Raw genomic sequence first — 22008 nt, forward strand, 5'->3', positions numbered from 1 at the left:
CCCCGGAGGAAGCCTGATCAGCGCTGTTTGTCTTTATGCCTCGCCTTTTGTTTTTCTTTTAGTTTTTGTGTCTGTTGGACTTAAGTCTCCTGTTCCTTTAGAACTATCCGGAGCCACTATGGGGCCGAGCCCCGGGAACCGACTGCAGCCTTGATAAATGTATATTTCATTCTGTACTTAGCGGCCGGCCCTGGTGGTTGTAGGCCCGTGCTTGTAATCGAATTATTGTTCAATAAAATTTAAAAAAAAAAAAAAATAATAATAATAATAAATAACATTTTGTGCATGCGTATGTGTTACAGCAGTGAAACAGATAATCATTACACTGAATCATCAGTAAAAGAAAGTCATTACAATGCCAACTGCATTCAAATGCGAACAATATGGTACACTTGATCACCTCTTAAAGCAAGTTAAGATCGTTCGTGTATCTATTATAGTACTCACACTAACATGATAGCTAGCACATGGAGAAGTCACAAAGTGATGATCAAAGTTATATATTCTGAATCAGAAATAGGTACAGTATTCAGGCAATTCTTACTGGGGTAACCCTATCAATGTTTCTTTAAAATACATCATGTTCTGAGCCCTTCTGTTGCGGATATAGTACCCAATCTCTATGAGGTAGACCTTGTGTGTAATGTAACATGTTCAAAACATTTCTGTCATGGGTATAGTACCTCTTTCGATGATCAATGTTAAGACAAAATTACCAATATTCCACCAAATAAAGAGAGAGTGGTTGCAGGAACAAACACCAATTTCTCCGTGCTCATAAATACTAACAGAAGTGAAAACCGCACCAGATTCCATGCGGGCAATCTGTAAAGAGAGCAAAGAAACAAGTATATATTGATCACGAGTAAAAGACTTCTTGATTATAATTCAACATTGGACTTGGTCTCCTATTCCTAGGTGTATTCTCTGTATACTATTTTAAATATCGTTTTTCAACGAATGGATATTGAGGGTAAATACTGATGTTGCCACCTTACAAATAAAACATACTGCATGCACAATTGAAATACAAAATGAAAGGGATACAGAATGAAGCTAAACAGTTGATGGTTTAAAAAAAATTAACAAAACATCACATTCAATTTTAAAACAATTTATTCCAAACTCTAGTTCTAAAAAGGATTTCTGGGAAGTAGCTAATTACAGATGTACATACATCTCTTCATCATTATTCACTCCAAACGGAAAGATGCTACCTGCTTGCAAAATAAACCTAGATTCTGCTCTGCGTAGGGCTTGGATCCGATTCCCACCCCTCGGAATCTTGGGTTGGTATCAAGTGCAAAGTATTTGGCAGCGGTCAAATCACTGTTGTGTGCCTGGCTAAAGTGTCTCGCAGTGCTAGAACTAAGATCTCTATGAGTGATAGCTCGCCAGTGCTAAAAAAAAACATTCTTCACCGGAAAGGTTGGGGACCCAATGTACCACTTCCCGCATGGGCAAGTGATCATGTAGATTGCAAAATCAGTGCCGCAACTTAAGTTCTTTCTAATGATCCACTGTATGTTTGTTTTCTGCAGTTTAACTTCTCTCACATTATCACTGTTACTAGAGGCCTTGCAATTTCCACATTTATGGAATCCCCCAGTTTTCTCTAATCAGTGAAGTTTACGGTGATCCATATGACTCCTGACTAACATGTCTTTAACCAAGGAGCCCTTTCTGTATTTTATTGATGGATGCTGGCCCAACTTTTCTTTCAGGATCTGATCTTGTGTTAATATGTCCCATCTCTTTTTGATTATTTGACTAAATTGTACAGATTGCTTGTTGTATGTGGTTATCAATCTTCTGGGGGATTCTTTTTCTGTCTGTTTGACTTTAGGTGCCTTATTTAGAGCCTCGCTTCTCATGATGGCATCTGCTTTTCTCTCACCCATCTTTAGCATTTCGAGTGGATACCCTCTAGCATGGAATCTGTTCCTCATCTCTGCTTTATTCCTTTGGTAGTTAACTTCAGAGCTGCAATTTCTCTTGGCTCTCAAGAACTCGCTAAAAGGAATGCTCCACCTAAAATTGAGTGGGTGGCAACTGGCTGAATGTAGTACCGAGTTCCCTGCTGTGGTTTTTCTAAAGAGATCGGTTTCCACCTTATTCTCTCTGATGGTAAGCCTAATATCCAGGAAATCCACTGTATGCTGACTATGTTGCATGGTGAATTTTAAGTTGACAGTGATGTCACTCACCATGTCATGAGTGATGTAATATGTGATGTCATCAGTAGTGCATTGCGGGGGCGCGAGTTATAGTTAGCTGAACTAACTATAACGGGGGAATTTCTCTGGTTTTGTACGAGTGACATGTCCAACTAACTATAACTTTCCCTAAAACCTATGGTTTTTTCAGTGAATTTCTAAGGTTTTTTAAATGCTAATTTCTAACTATAACGTGCCTGAAACCTATGGTTTTTTCAGTGAATATCAAAGGCTTTTTAAATGCTAATTCCTAACTATAACGTGCCTGAAACCTATGGTTTTTTAAGTGAATTTCTAAGGTTTTTTAAATACTAGTTTCTAACAATGCCTACAGAGGTAGGACATGTGAAGAAAGAAGAAAAAACGCACAGAAAGAAGCAAAAGAAATGCCGAAAGAAGCAACAGAAATCCACAAAGATGAAGAAAAGTGCAGGAAGAAGCAAGACATGTGCAGAAAGAACCAACAGAGGAGCAGAAAGAGGTCTTGTTGAAAAATCATCCTGTGCCCACAACTTTTTCGGACGGATACTGGTGTTGACTGACTAACCAGGCCTAGAGCCAGTGCTATGCTAAAAGACACTCAGAATACAGTGAAAACGCCTACATACACTAGGGAACACTATGCGTTGGGATACCCCTGAGATTAGCATGCCCTCCTCTGTAAGGCCCTAGTACATAATAGGGCAGGGGGATTAAAACTACCTCTAATTCAGAGGTGCAGAAATATGCTACTTTAACTAGTAGTCGCGTTTGCAGAGTGATGGAGAAAGGGTGCTGGGCGTCCAACCAACGCTCAGGAATTCTGCTGCGTAGGACTTACAGGAGGTACCCCAAACTCCCTCAGGACTAAATTGTACTTCATCCCCCATCCCGTAGTCTGCCACGAGGCACGTTTGCAGAGTAGTAGAGAAAGGGGGCCATGGCCTCTGAAGACGTCTTAGCAATCCCACTGTGTGGGACTTACTGGAGGTAATAAGAGGGGTAGTTGGCCCCCAAGGACATCCTTGGGGGCCAACTTCCCAAACTATTACCTCCAGTCAGTCCCACACAGCATCACTGGTATTAGGCCACGCCCACTTTGCCCACCACTCTACAAACGCGCTCTCTGGCACGCTCTTGGATGGGGGTTGAAGTCCCCTTCACTGCCAGGGGTCCTTTAGGGGCCAACTAGCCTACCTTTTACCTCCAGTAAGCCCCACGCAGTGGGATTGGTGAGAGGTAGACAAAGGCCATGCCCCCTTTCTCCACCACTCTGCAAACGCGCCCCCTGGCGCATTGTAAGTTGGGGGATTAAGTCCTCTTGAATCCGGATAGTCCCTGGGGTCCAACTAGCCCACCAGGTACCTCCAGTAAGTGCCACAGAGCTGCGTTGCAGAGAGGTGTGGCCCACCTCTCTGCAACGCAGCGCAGTGGCGTTTACTGGAGGTACCTGGTGGGGTTGTTGGCCCCCAGGGACCCTCAGGATTGAAGAGGAATTAATTCCCCAACTTATAACGCGCCACAGGGCGTGTTTACACACATGTCACCTCAGGCCCCGCCCTTCACCTCTGTGCAAATGCACCCCGTGGCGCGTTTTAAGTTGGGGTATTAAGTCCCCTTGAATCCTGAGGGTCCCTGGGGTCCAACTAGCCTACCAGGTACCTCCAGTAAGCGCCACAGAGCTGTTTCGCAGAGAGGTGTAAAAAGGGGCATGGCCTGGACCACCTCTCTGCAACGCAGCGCAGTGTCACTTACTGGTAGCACCTGGTGGGCTAGTTGGCTCCCAGGGGCCCTCAGGATTGAAATGGAATTAATTCCCCAACTTTAAACGCGCCAGAGGGTGTGTTTGCACACATGTCACCTCAGGCCCCACCCCCTCCCTTCACCACTGTGCAAACTTTGTAAGTTGGGAGATTAAGTCCCCTTGAATCCTGAGGGTCCCTGGGGTCCAACTAGCCCACTAGGTACCTCCAGTAAGCGCCACAGAGCTGCCCCAGGATCATCACAGGCTCCAGGAGGGGGGCCCCCTCCCAACCAATTCACAGCCCCGGGGGGGGGGGGTGGTCCCCGGGGCTCATGGGTCCGTAACGGACCCCCAAATTTGCATTATAGTGCCCCGGGGAGGTGGCGGTCCCTGGGGCGTGTGGGGGGGGCTCGATTCCCCCCCCCCCACACAAGTAAATTAAAAAAAAAAAAAAAGAAGCCCCGTGGGGTGGCCAGTTCCCGGGTCTGCGGGGGTGCAGTGTAACCTCCAGCAAATAATTAATGAAAGCCCCGGGGTGGCGGTCCCTGGGGCTTGTTAGGGCCTTGGAGGCCCCTCAAACATAAAAAAAAACAAGCCCCGGGGGTGGCAGTCCCCGGGGCTGCGGGGAGCCATGTGCCCCCCGGCAAATATTTTATCAAAGCCCGGGGGGTGGCGGTCCCCGGGGCTGCGGGGGTCCCCCTGGGCCCCCACAATTTTATTTCAGCATGCCCCTGGGACTTGGCCCAGCCTGGGGCTTAATAATAACAAAGCACGGGATACCACACTTGTTTTTTTTCTTATTTTCTCGGCCGGATTCGCGCACCCTTTTTTTGTAATGCTTTTTTGGGCCCTGGGGGTCCTTGTGGGACCCTCTGAGCAGGCCTAGGGGGTCAGGGTGTTTCTAGCCTGCCCCCTTTCCTTGTTTTTCGCATTTCTTTTTCTCTTTTCTTGTGACTCGGTCCTACCGAGTCACAAGATGGCTGTCAACACTTCCTGGTTTGGAGTGTTGACAGCCAATTAGAATAAAGCTCGTGGCCGGGGGGGATGCGCCGATCCACCGTGCCTCTAGATATCAAAACTTTTATTTTGGGATTTTCTCAGCAACTACTGAACGGATTTACACCATTTTAAAAAAAAAAGAGTGCTTTCTGAACCAAGCACTACCTTTTTCCCAAATTTGGTGTAATTCCGTTCAGCAGTTCGAGCTGCAGCAGTGTCTAAAGTTTCCTATGGGAATTAGATTTTTTGACCTCTTTTTCTGGATTTTCTCAGCAACTTCTGAACGGATTTACACCATTTAAAAAGAAGGTCTCTTTCTGAATCAAGGGCTATCTTTTTGCCAAATTTGGTGTAATTCCGTTCAGCAGTTCGGGCTGTAGCCGTGTTTAAAGTTTCCTACGGAAAATAACACAGAGAAAACACGTTTTGGGACCCCCCTTTTTTCTCGGCCCCCGCTTGCAGAATCACCCCAAAACTTTTGGGATAGGAGCGGATGAGAGCACCCCACTAGTTTTGAAATTTTCACGAAGATTTGTCAACAGGCGCCAAAGTTATTGGGAAAACAAAAAATGCTTTTCCTATGGAAAATAGGTCCTAACTATAACTATCTACTGACGACTGCCAGTAGATATATATATATATATATATATATATATATATATATATATATATATATATACAGTGAGCGCTACAGGTTAGTTATAGTAGGGCAAAGGAGATGATGAACGGAGCGCTGAAACTTTCCAGACACTCCCCCCAGTCACAGATCTGGGTTGAATCCATCATTGTTCTTTAGCTCACTTTGCCACCTCAGTTCAGACCAAGCCATATGCAAATCAGTCTTGACCCTGTGCCTCATGGGAACAGTCCAGTCCGAACTGCCAAGCCAGGTCTTCCCCGAACCGGAGACAAGCACATCCTGGGACCAGTTTTGGGGTAACGCCCCTCACCAGCCAGGCTAGCTTGAAACCAGTGGCAATTAATGTCAGGACCACATTTCCATAGGAAAAGAAGCAGAGAACTCTGGGTAGTTCCCAAGTTAAGGTCGAGAGCTGCTCCTCGATAGAGCACACTACAACAACAGCAACACTCTGAATCTGCTCACCTCTGCTCATTAAAAAATGCTCCCTCCTGCTGGGAGCGTACTTTAGATCAGCCTGCAACACTGTGGATCTAAATATTGCTCCCATCCGCAGGGAGCAGCATTAGGACTTGCTTCCTGTAGGCAGGACCAATGCCAGGTCCCACTGTATGTGGGGAGTTGTCTGGGGCCACAGAAGCATTGAGGCTCTGGCCCCTGGAGCATTGGGGTATAAACAAGCGCATGGTGGGAGCCCTGGTTGGGCACCAGGGCACCTTCCATTAAGTTGAGGGCCCCAGCGGATGGAGTCACTGGAGCTGAAATCGGCCCAGGGAGGATGGGGTGATGTGTGCCCCCTCCCCTGTAACATGTTTCTGGGCCAGAGGGAGGGGGGGTAGGAATCCCGAAGCCGGATTCAGCCTGAGTGGAGCTCCATGCCTTCCTAAAATTTACTTCGGCCACAGAGGGTGGGCTCCCCATGGCCAAAATCGGCCCAGGGAGGAGTGCTGCATGCCCTCCTCCTCGTAATTTTAATGAGTGGCCCTGAGATTCGAGTCCCCAGGGCCTATCAACGCTTAGGGAGGGGGAGGCATGTGGCCCCTTCCCAATTATTTTTTAAAACAGCCCTCGGGATGGAGTCCCCAGGGCCGTTCAAGGCTCGGAGAGGGGTCCACACGTCACCCTTCTCCTTTAATTTAAAAAGGTTCTTGAGTGATGGGGTACCCAGGGCCTAATCCGGCTAGGGGAGAGGGACCACGTGTCCAGCCTCTCCTTTAAAATGAAAAATGCCCTGGGGGATGGGTTCCCCAGGGCATAAGAAGGCTCTGGGATGGGGGCCACGTGGCCCACTACCCTTTAAAATATATATGGCCTTGGGGGATGGGATCCCCATGGGCCGGCACTGCAAGCAACCATTTGCCACACATTGTCAAAGGCCATGTGCAGTGTGGGGTGGCAGCCCTTGGAGGGGTTCGCGACAGGCCTTGTGGCCAACCCCCACCATGCACAGCCGAAGGCTGTGCACAGCGTGTGGTTGCATGCATGCAGGGGACTGGCTTAAAGGTCTGGCTGCAGGCCAGGCACTGTGAGCAACCCCGTGCTATGCACAACCGAATGCTATGCGCAGTGTGGGGTTGACTGTCATTACGGGGTTGGCCACAAGGCGTGGCCACAACCCCGGCTTTGTGCCAACCCCGACTGCATACGGCCAAAGGCTGTGGACAGAGTGGGGTTGGCAGCAGGCCCTGCAGCCTACCCCCGGCCTCCGGCTGTGAACTGCAGGGGTTTGTATTTAAGCAGCATGGGGTTGTATTTACTTATGGTAATTATATATTACTTATTTATGTTTAAAAAAACTGGAAATTCACTGCAAAAAACAAAGGTTAAAGTAATGTTATTGTGGTAAATAAAATTCCTTTACCGGGACTTAATTTGATACAGAAACATAATAAAATAGCTCAGTAAAATGAGAGGCAGAATCCGTGATATTAGAGGTTCGGAATGGGCTTTATTCCAATGATCGATTATAATCGGTTGCTCCAAGTTCCATCACCACGGGGGTTCAGGAAGTGAAGTACATACTTTATTGACAAGAAATGATTTTTATAGAACATTCATTACAATGAAGCAAATGCAGTAGGCGTAACAATTGATAAGGAAAATGACGATTCATATGCGTAACCGAAAATGGGTGTAATAAGGAGTAAAAAGGAACATAATTGGTTATGATGTCACATATAGGTGGATCTATAAGATAATACTTGGCATAGATGCGCGCGCAGCAGCATGACGTGTAATTGACGTGCAACTAGGGGGTGAAGGGGACTTGACATTTAGCTCTACATGGGGAGACAAAAAGTCTGGGGGGTCAAGTCAACCTAATCCCAAATCATATCTAACATCCTATGTTTAAAGAACTATGTTATCCACAAAAGAAGGACTCTCGGACAGAATCTATTCTATACTGACTGTGCGTGCGTGTACAAGCGTCTAAGTGTCTACACTGAATGTGAGGGGGTAGGAATATTCCCTGGTAACAGGGCTATGAATTACTTGCATGAGGACAGAGAAGCCGAGTCTTTGCTCAGTAGCTGGACGAATGTTTACTTAAGCTGCTAGACAGGAATGCATCGGCTAAGGAGTGAAGCAGATAATTCGAAGGTGAAATACAGTTCTTGGCAGAGAATAGGCTGATGTCAGGCTTCGTGAGCCGCGCAGAGAATGAGACAAAGTTCATGGTCACAGATGCAGGCTCAGACTCGAGTTTTCAGAGGCAGAAGGCAAGAGGAGTTTGATGACAGAATCAGGGCCTACTTGCCTGGACTGTAAAATGGCATAAGTGAACCATATAAAGCCGGTGGCCTTTCATATTTAGGAATGGAATATCCGGCCTATTCATGGCGGATCTGACAGAGGACATGTTGACGGTGGACGCACATGTATTTGCGTCTTCATAACTGGAACTGGAGGGAACATACATGTACTTGTGACATGCACATAGAACCGTTGGGGTCCAAGATAGGGGACATAACTGACCAGAAAAATCCATATTTCCACATTCCCTCCTTGTCCCCTACTTGCCCGTTAAGAGATATCAATCTTCATCAATCCATTGATCTGTTCATATAGCATCATTTGTTCTTCTTTCTTCTTCCGTGACGAATGAAATCTTGGTGGTGGAATACACGATGTGGTACACAGACCACAAATCGCTGGTCCACATTGTAGACATAGACAGCAACTGAATAGTATGAGAAGGCCAATACCTAGGAAGGATAAAACTCTCCATCCCCAGGCTGATATCACATTCCAAAACCAACTGGACCAAGTCCAAGTGCCTGGGTTCTGGTGTATCTGGTTTACAATTTTATGAAGGCGAGTGATGGCTTTATATACAGATGGCGAATTTTCTGGTATGAATACGCAGCAGCTTGATCCGATGACCCTACAAGCTCCGCCCCTATCAGCCAGGATGACGTCAAGGACAAGACGATTTTGAAGCACAACAATCCGCATAGCAGACTGCTCTTCTGTTAAATTGCCTAAGGCGGAAATAGTCTCATTCACTACTGCTTCAAGGGTTCTAGTTAATCTACGTATCAGCTTACTATTAGTAACAGTACCTATATAGGGAAAGATGCCTTTATTAAAATCTACATACTTGTCCCATGCCGTCTCAGTGTAATCGACAATGGGGAGATCTCTCCGCTCTCTGTTGTGTACTAAATGAATATTTCTGTAATAATCAGGAGGAGCTAGGAAAACAGGTGGCAAAAGGAATGCAATGTAGCAGGTACCATCCCAATCTAGAGGTAGACGCATATATGCAGTCTGACCACATATAAAGTAGGAGTGGCGATAAGCTCTAAATGAAGATTTGCCTTGATCACTGAATTCTACTATAGTAGTGCATTTACTATGGCCCATATGTATGGAACCAACCTTTCTTACACACAATTCACCCTTCGCTGGGAATACTGACATGGTGGGTAAGACTAGTTCAACTTCGGATACGACATCTAGAATCATGAGATTAGGTGTAAAATTACCTAATCCATATACTTCATTTTCTAGATCAGTTCCTGTTCTTTTGGGGCGACCCTCCTTGTCAGGGTAGCAGACCTTGAGTAAAACTAGGTTCAGGTTTCCCCATACCCAATGATCTTGGTAAACTGCTGTGTCTGAGTCTATGGAATTGATTAAACTAAACCATGCTCCACAGGAGCCATTATGTGTAAATGGATGTGGAAAGAAAGGCAGGACACCTTCATAATTCTGATAGGGAGGGAGCCGGCCACACACCCAACAATTAGTAGCATTACTAGTCTGATGGGAATGATGTAACATACTAATGAAAGTGTTATTGCGCAGCGCAAGTCTATAAGACAATTCATGCGGAGGTAAGTCACTAAAAGAATGTTCAGCAGTAACATTATAAACATGTCTAGAAATAGGGTAATATATGTGCAACAATATACTTGCAGTAATTATTAAAAGACTCAAGAAAAACAAAATTAATAATGTCACTATGCAGTGGCTACGCAGTGATTTACAATACGCCTGTCGTTTCAACATTTTCCGGGTATTTTCTCTACTCAGGTCCAAGGGATACATGTCAGAGACAATTCAACCGCTTCACCTTGGAGAGGACTTAAACAATCAAATTGCTCGACTTGTTGGGCCTAAGCTTTAGTTTGTAGTGTTCAGAGTTATTCTGTTCAACAAAAGGAAGTTTTGAGTCAATGGGTGAAGACACACGAGGTGGGCTGTTTACATCTGCAGGAAGTCCATGAAATTTCTTGATATGACTTGAATGAATCCAGCCTTTCCTGCCCTCGATCTTCACGGCTGTCCTTGTGGTCAGCAGGACCAACTTGGGCGACTTCCACCTGGGCTCCAGCTGAGTCTTTCGGTCGAAATTCCTCACAAGTATGAGGTCCCCCGGAACTACGTCATGGGGTTTCACCTCAGTGTTGTCGGGAAAGGCTGCAGCAACCTGTGAACGACAAGATTGTAGTGCAGACATCAAGGAAGCCAAGTAATCTGTCAGCATATTACAGTCAATATCAGTTATTTTGCGTGGTATAGGCGTCCCCCACATATTTGGTGGTCTGCCGAAGATCACCTCATACGGGGATAGCCCTGTTCGAGAGTGTGCTACCATTCTCATGTAAAAGAGTGCAACTGGTAACGCTACTACCCAGTCGACACCTTTCTCTCTGCATATTTTGGACAATCTGATTTTCAGTATCTGATTATGTCTTTCTACGAGACCTGCTGCCTCGGGGTGTCGGACACAGTGGAATTTCCACTGATATCCTAACAGAAGTGAAACGTGTTTCATTAATTCGGATGAGAACGGCTGGCCGTTATCTGAGTGAACAACACGTGGTAAACCGTATCGTGGGAAGAATTCTCGAACCAACTGTTTGGCAGTAGTCGGGGCAGTGTAATCTGAAACCGGGTATGCCTCTGTCCAATGGGACAGAGCGCAGACAACTACGAGAACATATTTGAATCCTCGACATCGTTCCATCTGGATATAATCCATCTGGAGGGCTTCAAAAGGGTGATTAGGAGGATGAAATCCACCCTGTTCTACGGGAACGCTTTTTCCTGGGTTAAACTGACAACAGATCATACAGGTACGGACCTTTTGTTTGGCTGCTGCTCGTAAATGTTTATTGAACCAAATGTGTTGAATGCTGTCTAGCATAGCTTTTTCTCCTAGATGTGCTGGACTATGTATAGTGTTAGTTATAACTTGGACCATTGAATCAGGAAGGAACCATACAGACTTTTCCTTCATCATCCATCCTTGGTCCGTTTGGATCCCTCCTAATTCAGTCCATTTCTTTATTTCGTCTGGTGTAGCATGTGTCTGTATGTCAATTACGTCAAGAGTAGGATCTTTAACTGTCATACAATGTGTCGGTGTCGGGACTATTGTCTTTATCATGTCGGGGGTTTGAGTTTGAGCAGTCTGTTTAGCTGTTCTGTCGGCTAGATCATTGCCTTGGGAAATGATATCAGTAACCTTCGTATGAGCCTTACATTTCATAATTGATATTGCAGTGGGTAGATGTATTGCATCTAATAAGGCATGAATGAGGGGTCCGTGCTGAATGTGGGCACCGTGGGAAGTTAAATAACCTCTCTCTCGCCACAGCACGCCGAAGTCATGTACAACTCCGAATGCATAACGTGAATCAGTGTATATGTTGACTTTTTTATTCGTGGCTTGAATACAGGCTTGTGTCAGAGCGGTAAGCTCTGCGGCTTGAGCTGACAAAGTATTTATACGATTAGTTTCAATGACTTCAGTATCTGTTGTGACTGCGTAAGCGGCCACTAACTCTCCTGTACTTGTTCTCATACATGAACCATCTACATACAATGTCAGGTCTGGATCTGACAATGGGACATCGGTTAAGTCTTGTCTGGGTTTTGTCGTTATTGTAATAACTTCAATACAGTCATGGGCTAGTGGGTCTGTTCCGGTTACTGGCAAAAGTGTGGCCGGATTCAATGTGTTACAGCGTCTGATTTCTATATGTGGCTGAAACAATGTAAGTTCGTACCCTGTAAGTCGCGCTATAGTCAAGTGTTGTGTTTGCGTTCTATTTACAAGAACCTCTACTGCGTGTGGTACTTGAACTGTCAATGGATGTCCTAACACTATGGCATCGCTTTGTCTGATTGCTAAAGCTGTCGCTGCTACTGATTTTAGGCATGCAGGCAAAGCCTGAGCTACGGGATCTAATGTACTAGAAAAATAAGCACATGGTTTGTGTGCTCCTGCTTGTTCCTGTGTGAGTACTGACAAGGCAGTACCTTCGCGTTCTGTAACAAAGAGTGTAAACTGTTTTCTGTAACATGGCGTTGCTAAAACAGGTGCTTGACATAAAGCTTTCTTTAGGCTTTCAAAAGCTTGTGTATGTTCCTGAGTCCAAGGGAGAACAGTCGATGTGGCTGCCTCCTGTGTTGTTAACCGAATGAGTGGTTTTGCTAGAAATGCATACTGAGGGATCCACTGCCTACAATATGAAGTGAGGCCTATGAAAGCCCGCACCTCCTTTTGTGTCTTGGGTATTGGCATGTTAGCTATTAACTGAATACGGTCGGGTGTAAGCTGCCTTCCCTCCTTGGACAGCGAGTGTCCAAGATAAACAACTCGCTGGACACAGAATTGCAGCTTAGAAGGGGACACCTTGTGCCCCTTTTCGGCTAGAAATTGTAAAACTGTCAGTGATGCTTTTTCACATTCCGGTTCGCTTCTCGCGGTGATCAGCAGATCATCGACGTATTGGAGCAGAGCAGTGTTAACTGGCATGTGGATACTGTCAAGTTCTCGTTTCAGTGCTTGGCTATAGATGCTGGGGCTTTCTGTAAATCCTTGAGGTGCGCGTGAGAATTTAAAGCTACGCCCATTTAAACTAAATCCGAACAAATATTGGCTTTCCGGATCTATTGGGACGCTGAAAAAAGCATTCTTGAGATCAATTACAGTAAAGAATGTTGCTTCGGAATCAATAGCTGTCAATAATGACGAGATATCTGGGACCACAGGAAATTGTGGCACAATGCATTTGTTTAACTCGCGCAGATCAATAACCAATCGATATACTGGCGGGGCCTTAGGATCTGTTCGTTTAAGAATCGGAATTATCGGTGAATTACATACATTGGAGTCTGTTTCCACAACTACTCCTTGGGCAATGAGCTCGTCAATGATTTGTAGTAAAGCCACTACAGCATCTGGTGGTAACTTGTATTGTCGCATTCGTGGTAGCACCACTCCTGCCTTTAATGTGACTCGATATGGTGTAATATTCATGCAACCAACATCAGTAGGGCCTTGTGCCCATAGATGTGTAGGTAAAATCTGCAGTCGGGGATCCATGTCTCTAGACACATAGTGACCTTTAAAATCACGTAAAAACAACCTTACACCCTCCGGAGAACAACATATTATGGCTCCTAGAGCTTTCAGTGTTTTTATTCCTAACAAGTTTTCTGGACATGATTTAGTAAGCAATAAATCTGTAGTTCGGGTCAGAGGTCCTATCGTAAGTGGAAGAGGCTGTGATACTTCATTAACAATAGGTTTTCCTGAAAAACCAAGGGAAATATTCTGAGAGCCTGAGAGGGGTGCCCCTGGAACTTCACTACGTTTTATAGTTGTTCGACTTGCCCCTGTATCGAGTAAAAATTTTCTATCTTGGCCTAATAATTCACTATGTACATAAGGTCCTTCTTGATCTACAGGAATCTCGATAAGGGGTAAGTCAACTTCCCTCTCTAGGCTAGTTCATGCGTAACGCTGATACTCAGGATATTCATACTGTGCGGTCTGATACATTTGTCGTGTTGTTGTCTGTGTGGCAGCAACAGGCAACGGTGGTGCAGCTGGCACAAACTGTATTGGCTGTTGTGCGGCTGGCATGGCCTGTGCATGCTGCAGAGCTCCTTGTTCATTCTGATCTTGTCTGAGTGGCCGTGATCTTTCTTGTGTTTTACCTATGGCGATATTATGTTTTAAAACTGGACAATCGTGTACGTAATGACCTGGCTTTTTACAATAATTGCATGTCCCTTTTACAGGTCCTGCTGAATCGGAATGTGTCATACCCTTTTTATGTCCTTCAGCTGGGACTGTCTGGGAAACTAGCATTTTCATTTTCGTGTCTTTCATGCGTCTGTGTTCATGTTCTTGTTCCTCTCTAATTCTATTGTGATGGTACTGTAACATTTGTAACATTTGTGATGGAGTGTTACCTTGCCAGGTACTCTCGAATTGTAATACTCTATTCTTTACTGGGGGCAGGGCATTTTCTACTAATTTTGTTACAAACAGATGCGGGTATGATTCGCTACTTGCTTTTATGCCACTATTTATACCAAAACATTTTTCGAATCGGGCATAGTAATCACTAGTGTCTTCATCTTGCTTCTGTTTACAGGCTGAAATTGTACCCCAATCTTCCTTTTTCGTAGTTAATAAACGTGGCAGTACCTGTACTAATAAACCTGGTAATGCTTTAGTTTTATCCCCAAGTCCTGCTCCTGCAGTTCGGGCCTTTTCTTCCGCTTCTAACACTGACCATTCTATCTTTTGGTCTCCTACCTCCCACTCTTTTTCCTTGAGTTTCTCATAAATGCCAGCAGGCATCAATACCTTTAATATTGTCATAATGTCGGGATAGGTATACTCTCCCATGAGTAACATGTCTTTAATTTCTCGGTGAAAACCCGCTGGATCTTTGTCATGACTGGGTACCACTTTCTTCATTTGTAACAATTCTATTTTTGATATGGGCGTATATACAAATACGCGCTTAAACTCGTTGTCCTCGCCTTTTATTGGGTGCACTTCTCGTAAGGGATTCTGTCTATCCATGTGATACGTGGTTCTTTCCTTGACGGGCAATGAGACATGCTCTGCGCATACAGAAAGAATATACTGCTTTCTTGATTCTAGAATTTCTTTAATTAATTTAGTACCTGCACCTCTCCATTTATTCATAAGCAATTCAGTCAATATGTCAGGTAAGGGACCAGGGTCCGAATGCTGACTCCGATATAGTATAATGAGTTGTTGAATCATATAAATCCCAGCTAACCTCTGTTCATCTGGGGTGAGATTCAAAAATGTGCGTGCTACTGTATCATCACTATATTTTCCGGGACTGTCCACCCAATGGACAGCTGCCCTGGCTAAATCTTGTTCATCCATAGAATCGAGAAAATGATAACCCCTTCGTTCTCGGAGTAGTCTGTCGGCGGTTTGGAACGAATGCTCGTTAGACCTTATATTAATTATAGGTATTTGGAAATTCCTGTTATTATCTGGACATATCGGACGTATCGAGTCAGTAAGACATCTATTACTATTACAAGATCTTCCTCTACCTACATAGGCTATGGTGTCCGACTGTCCCGCGGGCAGTCCTGACCCTTCTTCCTCGCTTTGTTCGAACTCGTCTACCTCTAATCTCTCTTCGTGTAGGCGTTCTATTTCTTTACGGATCTTTCGGCACATGGCTATTACACAATTTTGCTTATCATGTCTCCCTTCTGATATATTCTGGCTCCATCTGGTAAGAATTTGCATTGCTTCCGGGTTTACCCCCGGTCGGTCTTGATTTCTGATCACACAATTTATGAGGAAACGTAACAGTTCCCCCTGTATCTCTACTTTCTGGTATTCCATAGCTCTGTTAATACATTCTGGATCTCGCCCTGTTTGGACAAAATGATATATTTTATCTAGATGCGCAGTCATTCCTGGTAACTTCCCTAAATACACTGCGGCTCGTCTGATACGCAATGATGCCAGGGTCATTTCGTCCTCTTTACCGGGCACCGGGTCATATCTACAATCTATAAGAAGTTCCTTAAGCGTACGGGCACTTATGAGTTTGGGTGTACGTGAATGTGCTGACTCTTGAAAAGTAAGTTTATTTATTCTGGGTGGCGTAGAAAAAATATTGGTAGCACCTCCCGTGGCCCCATCTGGGGTGTCGGGTGTGAAAGGATTCGTTGAACGTGACACAGCAACTACAGGTGTGGACACAGCTATAGAAGTAGCTGTAGGGACGGATGCAGAAACAGATGTGCTTGCCGGAACTTGTGACTCGATCTGTTGCTGTAGGGATACGGGTACTGGATCTTGGCGTTGGACCTCCCTGGTATGCGGTCTATGTGGGGCGGAATTAGCATACTCGGGAGCTGCGTCATCTAAATATGAGGAAAGAAAAACATCTTCTGCGGTTCTAGGATGCCCCTTAGGATGTACCTTTATTGGGAATAATGGGGGTGGCAAGTCTTTCGGTATCTCTGGAGTAGCCTTAGGTAATCCTTCGGCTAGAAGGGGATACATACCATTCATAAGGGCATTTCTTTGTCTATCTACTTGTTCTGATTTCACTCGGATACCTTCCTCAATTAATAGATTTTCTCGAACTTTATTTGAACTTTCTTTATTCTTTTCTTCCTGTCGGAGTGCCTTTTCTGTGCGTCTATGAGATTCTTTACGCCATAACTCAACGGCGTCTTTCTGTGACTGTCTGACTTTCCTTTTCCATAACTCTTCCTCGACTTTCATGATGCACTCTGCATCCCAGGTCCCCGCTGCGGGCCACCTCTGACTTTCTGGTAATCCCTTGGTGTAGTCTACCCATAAATCAAGAAATAATATAGCGTCTAAGCCATGTTTGTGATACATGAAGTGCCCTGGAGTGTCCCTAGGAGGAATAGGGACGGCTTCTTCGAGTACCCCTTTTCTAGTAGTGATCTGTCTTAATTTCGAAAAGAGCGGCATATTGACAACTGATCCGATACTTAATCTTGAACACACTTAATACAAAAGCACAATAATGAACAACCATTCATACCACAATATGCAGGACGTTTAACACATTAAACATTAAACATTAAACACATTTTTAACCTTTAAAATAAACAACAATGGTGATCGTCTGCATAACTAATCACCAAGATAATTCTTAACAATAACTAGATACTTCGGAATACTTGATATACTGCTAAACAGTACAGATACACTGCTAAAACAGTGCAGACCGGATTTGTGTACCCAAACCCGTCTTGACCGGCACAACCTATGTGCACGTCAGAAATGCCTCCCCAGTAATGGTACTCACCGGGTAGCTTCTGAAACGGAAGGCCTCGGTAACTTGAACTTGGACCGAACTGGACTCGACTCGTCGGACACTGGACTCGACTTCGAACTGGTGGGTCTCTGTATACCTCGGATCTTGCTCTCTCAGCTAGGCTCTGGTCGGGATACTTCGCACTTCTCACCGCCTCGTCTGGGTGTTGATCGCAGCCTCAGTCGCCCCCGCTTGACCGGAGGGAGATACAGGAAATCCTGCTGGTACGCGTTATTGTCCGTCCAGCTGTGGCAGGAGACCGGGCCTGCAACTCACCGCCGGCGCATGAGATGAGAAAGTGTCCCTGTTCGGGCGCCATTCATGTGGTAAATAAAATTCCTTTACCGGGACTTAATTTGATACAGAAACATAATAAAATAGCTCAGTAAAATGAGAGGCAGAATCCGTGATATTAGAGGTTCGGAATGGGCTTTATTCCAATGATCGATTATAATCGGTTGCTCCAAGTTCCATCACCACGGGGGTTCAGGAAGTGAAGTACATACTTTATTGACAAGAAATGATTTTTATAGAACATTCATTACAATGAAGCAAATGCAGTAGGCGTAACAATTGATAAGGAAAATGACGATTCATATGCGTAACCGAAAATGGGTGTAATAAGGAGTAAAAAGGAACATAATTGGTTATGATGTCACATATAGGTGGATCTATAAGATAATACTTGGCATAGATGCGCGCGCAGCAGCATGACGTGTAATTGACGTGCAACTAGGGGGTGAAGGGGACTTGATATTTAGCTCTACATGTGGAGACAAAAAGTCTGGGGGGTCAAGTCAACCTAATCCCAAATCATATCTAACATCCTATGTTTAAAGAACTATGTTATCCACAAAAGAAGGACTCTCGGACAGAATCTATTCTATACTGACTGTGCGTGCGTGTACAAGCGTCTAAGTGTCTACACTGAATGTGAGGGGGTAGGAATATTCCCTGGTAACAGGGCTATGAATTACTTGCATGAGGACAGAGAAGCCGAGCCTTTGCTCAGTAGCTGGACGAATGTTTACTTAAGCTGCTAGACAGGAATGCATCGGCTAAGGAGTGAAGCAGATAATTCGAAGGTGAAATACAGTTCTTGGCAGAGAATAGGCTGATGTCAGGCTTCGTGAGCCGCGCAGAGAATGAGACAAAGTTCATGGTCACAGATGCAGGCTCAGACTCGAGTTTTCAGAGGCAGAAGGCAAGAGGAGTTTGATGACAGAATCAGGGCCTACTTGCCTGGACTGTAAAATGGCATAAGTGAACCATATAAAGCCGGTGGCCTTTCATATTTAGGAATGGAATATCCGGCCTATTCATGGCGGATCTGACAGAGGACATGTTGACGGTGGACGCACATGTATTTGCGTCTTCATAACTGGAACTGGAGGGAACATACATGTACTTGTGACATGCACATAGAACCGTTGGGGTCCAAGATAGGGGACATAACTGACCAGAAAAATCCATATTTCCACATTATAGTTAGGTGAAATTTTCAGTAACAACGTAACATTTTATACTCTAAAAACCATTGAAATCCACCAGTTATTGTTATCTCATGTAACTATAACTCGTGTAATTACTCCACATATTACATCACTCATGAAATCATCCATTACATTATTGATAATATCACTACGCATGGTTGGGGTGCGAGTTATAGTTACTTTAGGGCACGCTATAACTATAACTGGTGAAGTTCAGTGATTTTTCAAACATTACGTTGTTCCTGAACTTTCACCTAACCATAAAGTTATTTTAACTATTTATCTTTTCAGTGAATATATGTACATATATACCAATCAATCATAAAACTTTATTCATTCTGTTTCCAAACCATCAACGTTTGCAAAGAGGAGATCAGTAATTAAAATACTCTTCTACAAATTCAATTGTCTTTGGTCACAAGATTCTACATTTAAATTAACTACTTAGCAATACAAAAATATTGATAGTAACAAACAACAGTTTAAATACAAAGCCTACATAGAACAATCTCACAGACAAGAGTTGATAGTCTCTCTTATATTAAAAACAGTGCTTTGTGCATTATAAAACACTGGACACATGCTTTTCATATCACAGTAATCAATCATAATACAAATTGTCACATAATAGGCAACCAGGTTATCCAGCACATACTAGCGTACCAGGTAAAGAAAAGCCTCCTAGCCAGTCTGGGTCACAAACTTCTGTCACCTTAGATGTATCAGTTTAGGAACATGTAAGAGACACATTAATTCCTGACTGGCAAATTCAGGCTTATTGGTTGAATCCACTACCTTCGGGAAAGATGGTATTTGGTAAAAAAAGAACAGAATATGTTCCTCTGTGTCTGGGGCTAGGCCCCATGCAGGGCACATAACTGAAGCTTGATCATTGGCCCAGGTGCTAAAAGACCTTACTGGTAGACAGCCCAAGTGGAAATTTCACATACAAACTTTTCACTAGCGGTGACAAGATCAGATCTAGAAAGGGCTCAAGTTTTGAGCATGGCCTAAAGCTTAAAAACTGGGTAGTTAGATGTCCAGTGGTTGTGATCGTAGCATGCCGATCTGCCATAAACGTGCAGTACTTAGCTTTTACACCAGCTAATTCTTTTTTACTAACCCTCTCGGGCTGTCCCAAAAACTAGCCATTCCCAATGACCTACACCAGGATGCAACATATTGTAGCCATGGGATTCTTTTAGCACCAGTACTAACACTTCCCTACGTGATTCACGGTGGTCATTTAGCTCGGGCATAGTCCAAAGGCGCAACCAATACAATAAGGGTTTTAGTGAAGCCACATCCCCAATTCACTTTATCCCAAGATCAAAGAACAATGGGGTCAACTGGGTACTGATCGGGACAGAGACAAGGGATCTGACATATCTGTTCCCGCACACCACCAATTTGTGGGCGTTGATATGACCCCAAATCTCTGCTCCAAAAGTGATGTGCTTTGAGCTTTAGTGCGGTAGACTTCCAAAGCAGGGGTTAGAGACTGAGTCTGGGTCTGTTTGTGAAATAGGACTATTGATTTAGATTTATAACATAAGGTAAAATAGCTTTTGTCAAGTTACAATTCCCATCCTAATGAATCTGTCAGCCTAACCCCCAGATAATAAAAGCTTTTTACCCTCTAAAGGGTTTCTCAGCAATTCTCACTCCCCATGTTCTAACCTTACCCTTCCAAAAGACCATACATTTGGTTTGCTCCAGATTTTGTTTCAGGCCCCTAGTTACACAGAAAGTCAAAAATGTATCTAATAAGTTCTAGAGGCCCAATGGGGTCCTAGAAATGAGTAGAAAATCATCTGTGAACAGCAAGAACGGTGTCTTCATGCCATCCAAAACCGGGTAATAATTTCCACAATCCCTTAATTCGTTGATAATATACATGGAGAATAGAGCTGGTGCGAGTATGCATCCTTGGCGCACCCCGCTTTGAATAGGAATCTTGCTGGTTAATGCACCCTGTTTCTCTCACTGGACCTGCGCATAATTTCCCTCATGCATCCTCGCTTTCAAATGTACCAGATTAGTGGGGGCTCTCAGCCCTAACAAAACTTTCCAAAGCATTTCTCGGGGCACAAGGTCGAACACAGCATGCAGGTTGACAAATGCTATGTACAATTTATGTTTTTTTAGCAGTACATATGTCCATGGAAGTAGTGTGAACCTAAAGGCCTGATTGCATATACTTGTTTTGGCGTGGAAGTCCGCCTGGAAGGACGACAAGATCCCATTGTCGTCCATCCATACTTGCAATTTATCCAGGACTTGCCTGGCGAACATTTTTTGCAAATTGTCTATTAAGCTGAATGGCCTAAAGTTAGAGTGAGGCATCTTCTTTCTTGCATATGGAATTATCTCTACCCCTCTCCATGTCGCCGGAATTTCTCACTCAGCAACTATCTGAGTTTGAGCGATGCCTACCGCTACATGCCCTTTGGCTCCTCCTAACCATCAAGGAGGCAAGTTGGTAGGCTGCGTCAGTAAAATGGTGGCAATGGGCTTTGTGAGACAGGTTTGGGAATCCCCAGAACTCATTTTCCTCCTTGATCAGAATGTTAATTAGAGAGGATGGTTTGAATGAGACATTGAAATCCTCTGTTACCAAAACTTTGGTCTGGTGCTGGTAGATGCCAATCAAATCATCTAGCATAGTCAAAACCAATGAGTCAGAGCCCTAGGAGACAGACCTAGCATAAACATTTTTTTTAACATCTTTTTATTACACAACACTCAGTACATAATAACATGACTTGCGTATCATTATACATGAGTGGAATGCCACTCATGCTATTACATTTGACATTCAAATGAATAAAACGCTCTTAGTCCAATTTTCATATTGGTCTAGATCTTCCTTACCCCGCCCGCCCTATCCCCTTATTTGCTTACTGTCCTTGAATTATCTGCCATGGACCCCATATTTTGTCCCATTTTTAGAGCAGCCTCTTGTTAGATGTATTGCCTTCTCCGCACCAGTCCATGTCTATTTCTTAGCTTCTTGAATCTGGCGCGTGATTAGACCCCCATAGCCTGGCAATGTTTCTTTTGGCCACTACTGCTGCTATTTTAAGCCATATTAGTGAGTATTTAGTCCAGTTACACATAGCAGCAGCCAACGTGACTCGTGACAGTATTCGTGCTACGTCCGTCCAATAGGCGTGTACCCTCCCACAATCCCAGATTATGAGGACAAAGAAGCCAACCGCCCTGCAACCCCTCACACAATAACTGGATGCACCCTGACCCATGTGTTGCTTTGTTCTAGATGTGTACGACCCATGTAAGATGCGTAGTTGAAAAAGACGAAATT

At 44.4% G+C, this 22008-nt stretch overlaps 1 protein-coding gene across 2 annotated transcripts in view; it reads left to right on the plus strand.

Annotated features, from left to right (window-relative positions):
* LOC146784178 (uncharacterized protein C5orf52-like) overlaps nucleotides 1–22008 on the plus strand; it is a 93960-nt gene that overhangs the window by 18873 nt on the left and 53079 nt on the right. The gene's annotated exons all lie outside the window — the stretch shown is intronic.

The sequence above is a fragment of the Triturus cristatus genome, chromosome 11 (genome assembly GCF_964204655.1).
Source record: "Triturus cristatus chromosome 11, aTriCri1.1, whole genome shotgun sequence".
Classification (NCBI taxonomy): domain Eukaryota; kingdom Metazoa; phylum Chordata; class Amphibia; order Caudata; family Salamandridae; genus Triturus; species Triturus cristatus.